This window comes from Choloepus didactylus, chromosome 2 (assembly GCF_015220235.1).
Source record: "Choloepus didactylus isolate mChoDid1 chromosome 2, mChoDid1.pri, whole genome shotgun sequence".
In the NCBI taxonomy this organism is placed as follows: Eukaryota; Metazoa; Chordata; class Mammalia; order Pilosa; family Megalonychidae; genus Choloepus; species Choloepus didactylus.
In genome coordinates this window covers 178,281,636-178,290,746 of record NC_051308.1, presented here as the reverse complement: position 1 = coordinate 178,290,746, position 9,111 = coordinate 178,281,636, and the positions used below count along the sequence as shown (strand labels likewise).

Below are 9,111 nucleotides of genomic sequence, written 5' to 3'. Positions count from 1 at the left end.
TGCCATGAGCTGGCACTGCATGCTTCTGTCTATATCTGTATTCCTCTAATCACTCCTTAGCTTCAGCCCTGCACACCTGGGACGGTTACTAGCTCTGGGCATTGCATTATTCCTTGTGGTTTCCGTCCTCCCAGCTGAGACCTTGGTAAATAGTCCCTTATTAAACTCTCTTCAAATTATCCACTTTGATTATACCACCTGACTCAGGATCTGATTTGGCTGATACACAGTTAGGAAGGCCTGGAAGGGGAATGGGCTGCTTTGAGAATAGTGACTTCACTCCTGCTAGCGGTATTCAGGACAAGGCTGGATGATCAGCAGACACCAATGCTGTGAAAGTGCTCTCTTCTCTGGGAGAAGGTAAAATAATGTAACTATGATTTTCTAAATATGGAGGCTGCTCAGTCCCACAGAAAGCTATACTGCTAGTGTGTGTGTGTGGGTGGGGGTTGTTATGGGTGTGTATTTGTAGGAATGGTAGGGATAGGGAAAGAGGAGAGTAAGAGAGAAAGCAGAAATTTACATCTTAATACCAATCATGCAGTCAAGGGAGGTTTTTGGTGGTATATGGAAAGAGAGTGAAGTTTAGTATGTGACATTAAAATATAATTATGGTGGGGGACAGGTGTCTCAAGAGCATCCAAACTTGTATACCAGAGGATTCAGATGTATTTGCGCATTTCTGTTGGACAGAGGGGCAGACGAACCAGGAGTCTAACTGCGTAAGGGACTGAGGACCCTTCAAGGAAATAATGCATCCTAAGGGGAGAATTATGCACAAATGTTTCCCAGTTCATGGATCCAGGTTACCTGAGATGATGAAAAAGCCTCACTGGTTATATTTTGTAGTCCTGTCCAGAATTTTTATAAGTCCTTATTTGGCACCTATCCGCAGAAGTCTAATTGCTCCCTTGCCATTAGAGGCAATTAAGTTCTGAGACAATGGACATGACCATGTTAGAACATCTGAGAATGGGAAAAGGAATGGATTTTCTACAAATCACTGCAGATTTGGGGGATACCAGTAGTCTATGATGGAGTTGAGCTTCATAATTTCTGAAGGTTTTTTTTTATTTTAACAGATGTGTTGAGGTATGAATGATATACAGTAAACAACACATATTTAAAGTGTACAGTTTGATGAGTTTCACCATGTGCATATACCTATGAAACATCACCACAATCAAGATAATAAACAAATCTCACTCGCATGTATTCTTGTGCCCCTTGGTAATCCCTCCCTCCCACACCTCTCCATCCCCAGGGAACCACTGATTTGCTTTCTGTCACTATAGATTAGTTTGCATTTTCCAGAATTTTATATTAATGAAATAAAACTACATATATTCTTTTTTTTTTTGTCTGCCCACATGTACCTCATTTTCTGATTTTTCATATATCTGTAATTGGGTTTTCAGTAGCAGAGGAATGACTATAACCACCATGCAGTTTTTTTTCCTTCCAGGTTGTCTTTCAGTATATTAACATCTGTTGAAATCTCATGTGTACAATTCAGTTGTTTTATAACTTTGCATGTTTGAGAAACATGTTTGGAAAATGAAAAACAACTGAAATTAAGAGTGGAAAAAAAATGGAAAATAGATGGAATGAGGGGATAACTTTGCAAATTCCAGTTCTTTAGATGTGAACTTAAAAGCACTTAATTGTTTTGATGGAAGTGAGCTCAGCATTCATCTTCAAAAAGCAAAGGAACTGAGTCATACTACAGAGAGAACCACTTGTGGCAATAGCAATTCAATTCAGAACAGTGTTCAGTCCAATGAATCTGAATGTCATTGAAGTGACGAAATACCATTCTGAAGCTATTGAGAGAATTATAGATGAGAATTATAGAGAATTATAGATGAGAAATTAATTAAAGATGAAAGGGATCTAAGCCCTTTTCTGTAAGTGGGGGAAAATTCCACAAGTTAAAAATCAGCATTCATTAAAATTCATTTTACATGTTTTTGATATATACAGGAATTTCTTGGTATGCATCTCCTAAATATAACCTAAGTCAAATCCAAAAGGATCCAAAGAAGGCTTATAAATCAAAACAAAATGTGAAAGATATCTAGGTTAGTAAAAGAAGGTAGTGGAAATTGAGGAAGAGATTTTGCTGAATCAAAACAGTAAGAAGTCATGTCAAAAAGAAGGTCTGTTTTTGTTTTTTTTTTTAATGTGGGTACCTGGCTGTGGACTCCAGGTAAGAGTAACAAGTCCCATGTTGCACAGGCATAGATTTAACCTGGGTGTTCTAAAGCCCTATTACGCTATGTAATGGGAAGAAACATTTCCAGATGTGCTGCCTATAGTATGGTCAAGATAGTGAAATGTCATCTCAGGTATAACTACGCAAACTTCCCAAAAGAGGCATTCTTTGTAGGTAGATAACTCACATTAAATGTCCATCCCTCCATGCTGGGATAAGTAGAGGCCTAGGATGAGCCCATGCCAGGGTTTCAGGAGCTGGGACAGACATGGAAATAGGTGAGGCTGGCCCAGGGTATTAGAATCCAAGTCCCAGAAAAGTGTAGTTCTGGTAACGGGAAGGTTGGTGACTTGCCAATTGCTCTAGCAGTTCTCTGCCTGCCACCTGAGCCACACTCACTGTGGGCCAGAACTTATGTCATATGCTAGGGATTCAAAATCATTAGTAAGACATAGACCTGCCTACAAGACTCGCCCATATTCTGGCAGCATCGACTGAGCAATCTTTGAAATATTTGATGTTTATATGACAGCATTAGTATCTTTGGCAATATAACTTTAGGAAAGAACATAGGAAGATATATATTAGGGTTTGAGGGGGCTAAAAAATAACACCCATATCCCCCACCCGAATTTGGAACCAATCGAGAGATAGATGGGCCAGGTAGGTAGATGGCAATCATAATAGAGTCTGAGCTATTTGGAGAGCATGGCTTAGGTTTGAGAGCCAAATGGACTTGTTTAGGACTCTACTCTCCCTCTCCCACTCCATGTCTGGATTTTGGGATACCTCATCCAAGGGAATGTTTGAATCTGCAGAATGGACATTCTTACTGAGGATTGCTGCTCCCTCTGAAATGGGGTGGAGAGGGAGGAAAAGAATCAATTCCCTAGTGCTTACAGTGTTTTAATAGATTAGTTCTACCCAGTCAAGAAACTTGGACTAATGGGTACAACTCTTAATCAGGCTTCTTAGTCCTCCAGAGAAGTAATGCATTGCTGGAAAATCATAAGTGTTACTATAGGGAAGTCCCTCTCTCCACAAGAAAACAGAAGTGGGAAAAAAGTATTTCTTCCTAATGCTCCCTTACCTATAGAGCTTAATCATTAAGTATGTTGTCAACCAGGAGTGTATCTATCACTGTCTGGAGAGATTAGCAGCTGCCAGGAAAGTCCTCCAACCACCTATATGAGGTTGTTTCCAATACTGTGTCTTTTTTTGGTTCTTCAAGGAATGTTGGTGAATAGTGTCAGCTTTGCACCCAGAAGGCTCTAAAATATACATTAATAATTATATTAATTAAATTAACTCCAAAACCATGATGTATCAAAATTAAAATTTCATTTCCTGTTTTATTTCCCTTCCCAAATTACAGCCAGCCCATTGTCCAACATAGTTCATCAGAGGTACTGTTATGAGGTTAATATATTCTAATAATAAAATGCCAGCAACAGAGATGCCCAATTTTGGATATAAACACACCCTCCCACTATAAAATTCTATGAGAGAAATTTAAAAAAAAGATTAAAGTCCTATAGGGCCTGGCTTTGTTGTGGAAGCAGCAATTCCATTGCCTTGGTGATTCACAACATCATAAGCTTATTTCTTGATCATGTTACATGAGGCCTGTAAGTTGGCTGCGGCTCTGGGCTCTGCTGGCCTTGGCTCCAAATGTCTTCTCATTGCTGGAGCCCAGGCTCAAGGAGTAGCCATTACCTTGTAAATACTTTCTCATGGTAGAGGGCAAGAACGAGAGAAACAAAGCTAAATCTTGCAAGTACTTTTAAAGCTTTTGTTTGGACAGGACAAACATCACATCTGCTCCCATTCTATTGGTCAAAGTAAGTCACAGAGCCAAGCCCAAAGTCAATGGAGTAGGGAAATACACTCCAACTGTGCAGAAGTGTGGCAAAGGCACAGAGGAAATGAGTAATTATGAACACATTGCTAACACTGTAAACAAATTTTCAGTTGTTGCCCTTGTGAGTTAAAGTCCAAAGAAAAAAGTTCAAAATAGATTTACTACATTACTTCTTTTATAATGGGAATTTTTTTAACAATAGTAACCTGGATCTGGCTGCCAGCCACTACACAGTGAACCCTAAGTTAAACCATGGACTTTAGTTAATAGTAGAAGCATAAAAATGTGTTATCATCAATTGTTATATCAATCGTAATATTGTATCATCAAATGTTCCATATCAATGCAAGGTGTTGGTGGTGGGTGATACATAAGAATCCTATATTTTATGCATGATTACTCTGTAAACCCACAACTTCTCTAATAAAGAAAAATATAAAAATAAAAAAAGCACCAGTGGAGGCAGTGGGAGTGTTTGAAGAAAAAATAACAAAATGTGCACAATTTAGAGAACTCTCAGACCTTTAAACCTAAAGGAGTTGTGCCCTGCAGGGTTTCAGAATTATTTGAGACCCATGAGCCCTGTTTTCCTTCCAATTTGTCCCTACGGGAATGGGAATGTTTATCCTATACTTGTCCCTCCTTTGTATATAGGAAGCAGATAACTTGTTCTCTGAGTTACACAGGTCAACAGAGGGAGGGGATTGTACCCCAGGACAGACTTCACCTATAACTGATTTTGAAGAGACTTTGTACTAAGTGTGTAAAATGACTTAGGATCTGGGGATATTGTGATGGAATGAATGCATTTTGCATAGAGAAAGAACATGTCTTCTGGGTGTCCAGAGGGTGAAGTATGGTGGTTTGAAGCTGTATGTACCTGAGAAAAACATATTCTTAAATCTAATGCATTACTGTTGGTGTAAACCCATTTTAAGTAGGCCCTTTTGATAAACTTATTATTTCAGTTACGTTGTGACCTACCTCATTCAGGATAGGTCTTAATCCTATTACTGGAGTCCTTACAAACAGAATGAAGGGGGAGGGGGGAGGGAGAGGGAGAGAGAGAGAAAACCACAGAAACAAGAAGCTGATATCAACAAAACTTGGAAGGATAGACGAGCAGACACTGCCATGTGCCTAGCCGTGTGGCAGAGAAGCCAAGGATCGTTAGCAGTGGGTCCTCAGGAGAAAGCATCGCCTTGATGATGCCTTCATTTGGACATTTTCTCAGCTTCAAAACTGTAAGCTAATAAATTTCCATTGTTCAAACATGACCCATTTCATGGTATTTACTTTGAGTAGCCTAGGAAACTAAAACAATAACCTAGCCAAGTTGATGCATAAAATTAACCATCACAATATTTTTTCTCAAATAGTACAGAATTTTTTGTTCTGTTATTTAAAAATTTTAATTTTCATATGACCCTTTTGTTTCAAGAGTTCTTAATACATGTATACATTCCTTGACAATCTGTTAGTATCCATTTAGATTTAACTCTAAATATGTATACCTCTACATAGCTTTAGGTATAGCTATAAACATACATAGCTATTTTAGTGTACATTGCTCATTACTGTCTCTCCTTCATTTACCTTCATCCTGAAGTATCTGCTGGTTCATTTGTGGTTTGGTTAGTATTTTCTGATCAGCTCTGCCTGGACTCTGTGAGCCTTTTCAATTAATCTTTATCTGAGAGACAATTCCATTCTATAATTTAATTATTGCCTGTTCCTTCTTATTTGCATAGGTCTCCTGTGTTTATCCTACAATTCTCCTATGTTTTCACTCATTATTTCTATCACTTTATATTTTTGCACTCTTCTTTGAGATATTTCCTCCATTTGATCTTCTGGGCTACTAATTTTGATCTCAACAGTAACCATCTTCTCCTTTAATTCATCTATTGAACCTTTGAGTTGGGAAATCATGGATTTAATAGGCAGAATTTGTGTGTGTATGTGCATGCACATTGCACTTGAATCTCTTTACGTGCTGTTAGTATTATTATGTTTTAAGCAAGTTTGGTATTAACTTTATTCTATTTCTGTATAACTTTAAAGTACATAAAGGTTTATTTCCACAGGCCTCAGGAAATGGGTAGAAGTCACAGGACAATCCCTGTCCCACCAAAAATGTTGCATATTTTGGTGTTTGTCCTAGAGGGAAAAACTGAAATTTACATTAGCAGTGCTGTGCAAGACTCTGACATAAATGGAGACCTACAACTAGTCTGCAGTGGAGGTTTTAGTTCTCTGCTCAGGTGCCTGGACAGAAGCCATAGGTTGTTGAGCATGACAGGGAAAAGATGGCAGTGAAGATAGATGGAGGCACCTAGCATGGGAGGAGGAAGGAATGCCAGATTCCTTGGATTGGTGTGTTGTTTTCCTCCCCACCACCCTCCACTCTCCCCACCCCACCCCACCCCCCTTTTTTCAAGTCATCTCTGTAGGAAGGTGCTAGGCAGAGATACTAGAGAAAGAAAGGGTTAAAGACTCTTTTAATTACCCTGGGTGCAGGTCACTGCTACAGCAGCTGGTACAGGAGAACCTACTATCTCATGGTTCAGGCAGACCCAGGTTGGAATGCAAAATAAAAAGAATGCTTATAGAAAACAATTTTGCTTGGAATGCTAGATGGCCAAGCCTCAGCCTTTGGTCCAGTGCAACTTTTGTCTCACTTATCAACAGTGAAAAATTAGTCTGGTTAGAAGAACCAACTGGAATCACATCAATTGCTGCTATCCTCATGCTCACTGCTAGAAAAAGATTAACCTGTGCGAAGAACAATCTGATCTGTTAACTCCTGGGGACTGTTTTATTCTTTCCAAAAGACTGTTGATAAAATAACCCTCAAAAGCTGAAAGCTAAAACTCATTAATCCTGGTCTGCATTTTCAAAAGAATAGACTGCTGGTGTGGTTGACCTGATATGGAAAAGCTATACTTTCCTGCAGAAGATCAACTGACCTGCTATCCCACCCCAAATCTTAGCCTGAGGTATATTTCAGTGAAGGCAGGTTGTGCTTCTCAGAGCAGAGAAGCACCTTAAGAGCAGAAACATAGAGGAAATCTAGAAAACAACCATCTTGATAAAGATTTATCACATGGTGTGAAAGGAGAAGGCCAAGAACCCAGTGGCACTTTGCTTATCCAGCAATTTCTGTCACTGTGGTGACTAACTTTTGCCCATTCCATAGGGTCTTGAACAGCTCAGGGACTGGGAACTCATTAAAGTCACTGCCTTCCGTAGGAATAAGGACATTCATCTCAGAAGATTTGGCACTGACTATCTCACAACCCAGGGAATTCTTGCTCAGGTAAGCATGGCAGCCATCTGTTTTGCTGATGGAAATGGTTGGCACTTTACCCATTACCTGAACTTTGACATCCCTGCTATTGATTATCTCCACAATGCCCACCACGTCTTTGAACATCAGACTGAGTTTCTAATAGTTATCTACTATAATGGAGTTAATTTTGCCCTTGATTTGCAATGTTGTGTTGACACACTTGTATATACAAGCCACCTGTTTCAGCTCCATATCATTGATCACAAGGTTAGAAACATTCTCCTGATTTTCCACTCTCTACTTCTTGTCTTCCAGTTCAAGTAGAGCTGGCTCTTTCTTTGCAGCTGCTTTGAGGGGGGGACTGACTCCCAGTTTAGGTGTGGAAAATGGTTTGGGGCCATTGCGTACTGGACCACTCTGAGCCTTTACTGCAGGGTTCGTGTGAGTCTTCATATCATCAGATACATGTTTTAGAGCATGTGTGATGCTTTCCCTCTGATTAATCTGGGCAAATAATGCTGAGCATGAAGCAGAGTCATCAGAGCATGAACTGGTGGGGACTGGGGGCAGGGGAGTGGGGGTGGTGGTGGACCTGGTGGAGGGGGAGGAGGACCTGATCCAGCAGAGGGTCCAGATGGCAATCCACTCAGTTCTTTTGCCACAGGGCCTATTTTGCTCCAGACTAGTCCAGTGGTATGATACTCCTTAATGTAAGCCTGCAGCTCTGTCCATATACTCAAGTAGGCTTTGACTCAGTCCACATGTTTCTCATCCACATCTTTGTACTCCTTGAGGACTCAATTTGTATAAAACATGGCAGCGTCATTCATTTCTTTCACTTGAGGGCCAGGCTTGGGAGCCATAGCCACCCAACCCAGGGCCCGGATGCTTTCACTGACAGCTGACAGGTGATTGAACAACTTGCTGCATGGGTTCTTCTCCCAAAAGGTTGTCACTTTTTGGATCTGCTCTGAGATGGGTGCCAACAATTCAGAAAGCTTATTACCTGCCGGTTGCTGGCACTGAGAGGCTGTAGCCAAGAGAGCTCGCTCCAACTTCAGACCTGTGTGGGACATTTCCACGTGCTTCTGCACATCTCCCCCAATCTCTTTACTGATCTTCAGGTACTCTGCTACAGGACCAGCAAGCAGCAAGTCAAATGCTTGCACATAAGGAGACACTCCTTTTGGATGCCTGTCTCCATACCACGGTGCACATCAGAGACCTGGGATACTGCCTCCAGACGACCCACTGCCTTCTCCAATCTTTCTACCAGACTTTGCCTGTCAGCTATAGTGTACCACCTCAGGATGGCAAACAGCTGCTGTCTGTTATTATTTTTATTATCAAATTGTTCTTTGTCTTCTCTAGCAGCTCTATGTGTTCTTTTTATTTTGTAGTTGGTTACTGAATGAGCTGGACTTAGGAGAGTGGTCAAGAAAAAAAATTATTCTTTCAATTTTTTTCTCCGTTGCTGTTCCTGCAAAATTATTATGTTTGCTTGTTCCTCCCCATACCAAGGTGAAATCTCTGTAAATTCTCATAATTTTGCTAGTTATTATCAGGTAATGAATAACTAGTTTCCTTTTTCCTGTTACAACCTAACTGACTGGCCACGCTTTTGCTGCTGGGCCCGTTTAGATGGGTGGCTATTTTTCTTATCTGGCTTGGTGAAATACAGGTCTGTTTATTGCAGTACCTTAGTAACCACAGTATTTTAAGTGATGGAAAATAAAGGTGTTA

At 40.3% G+C, this 9,111-nt stretch overlaps 1 pseudogene; it reads right to left on the bottom strand.

The window, feature by feature from the left end:
• Positions 1-7,224: 7,224 nt before the first annotated feature.
• Positions 7,225-8,656, bottom strand: LOC119518986 (annotated as a pseudogene).
• Positions 8,657-9,111: the final 455 nt, after the last annotated feature.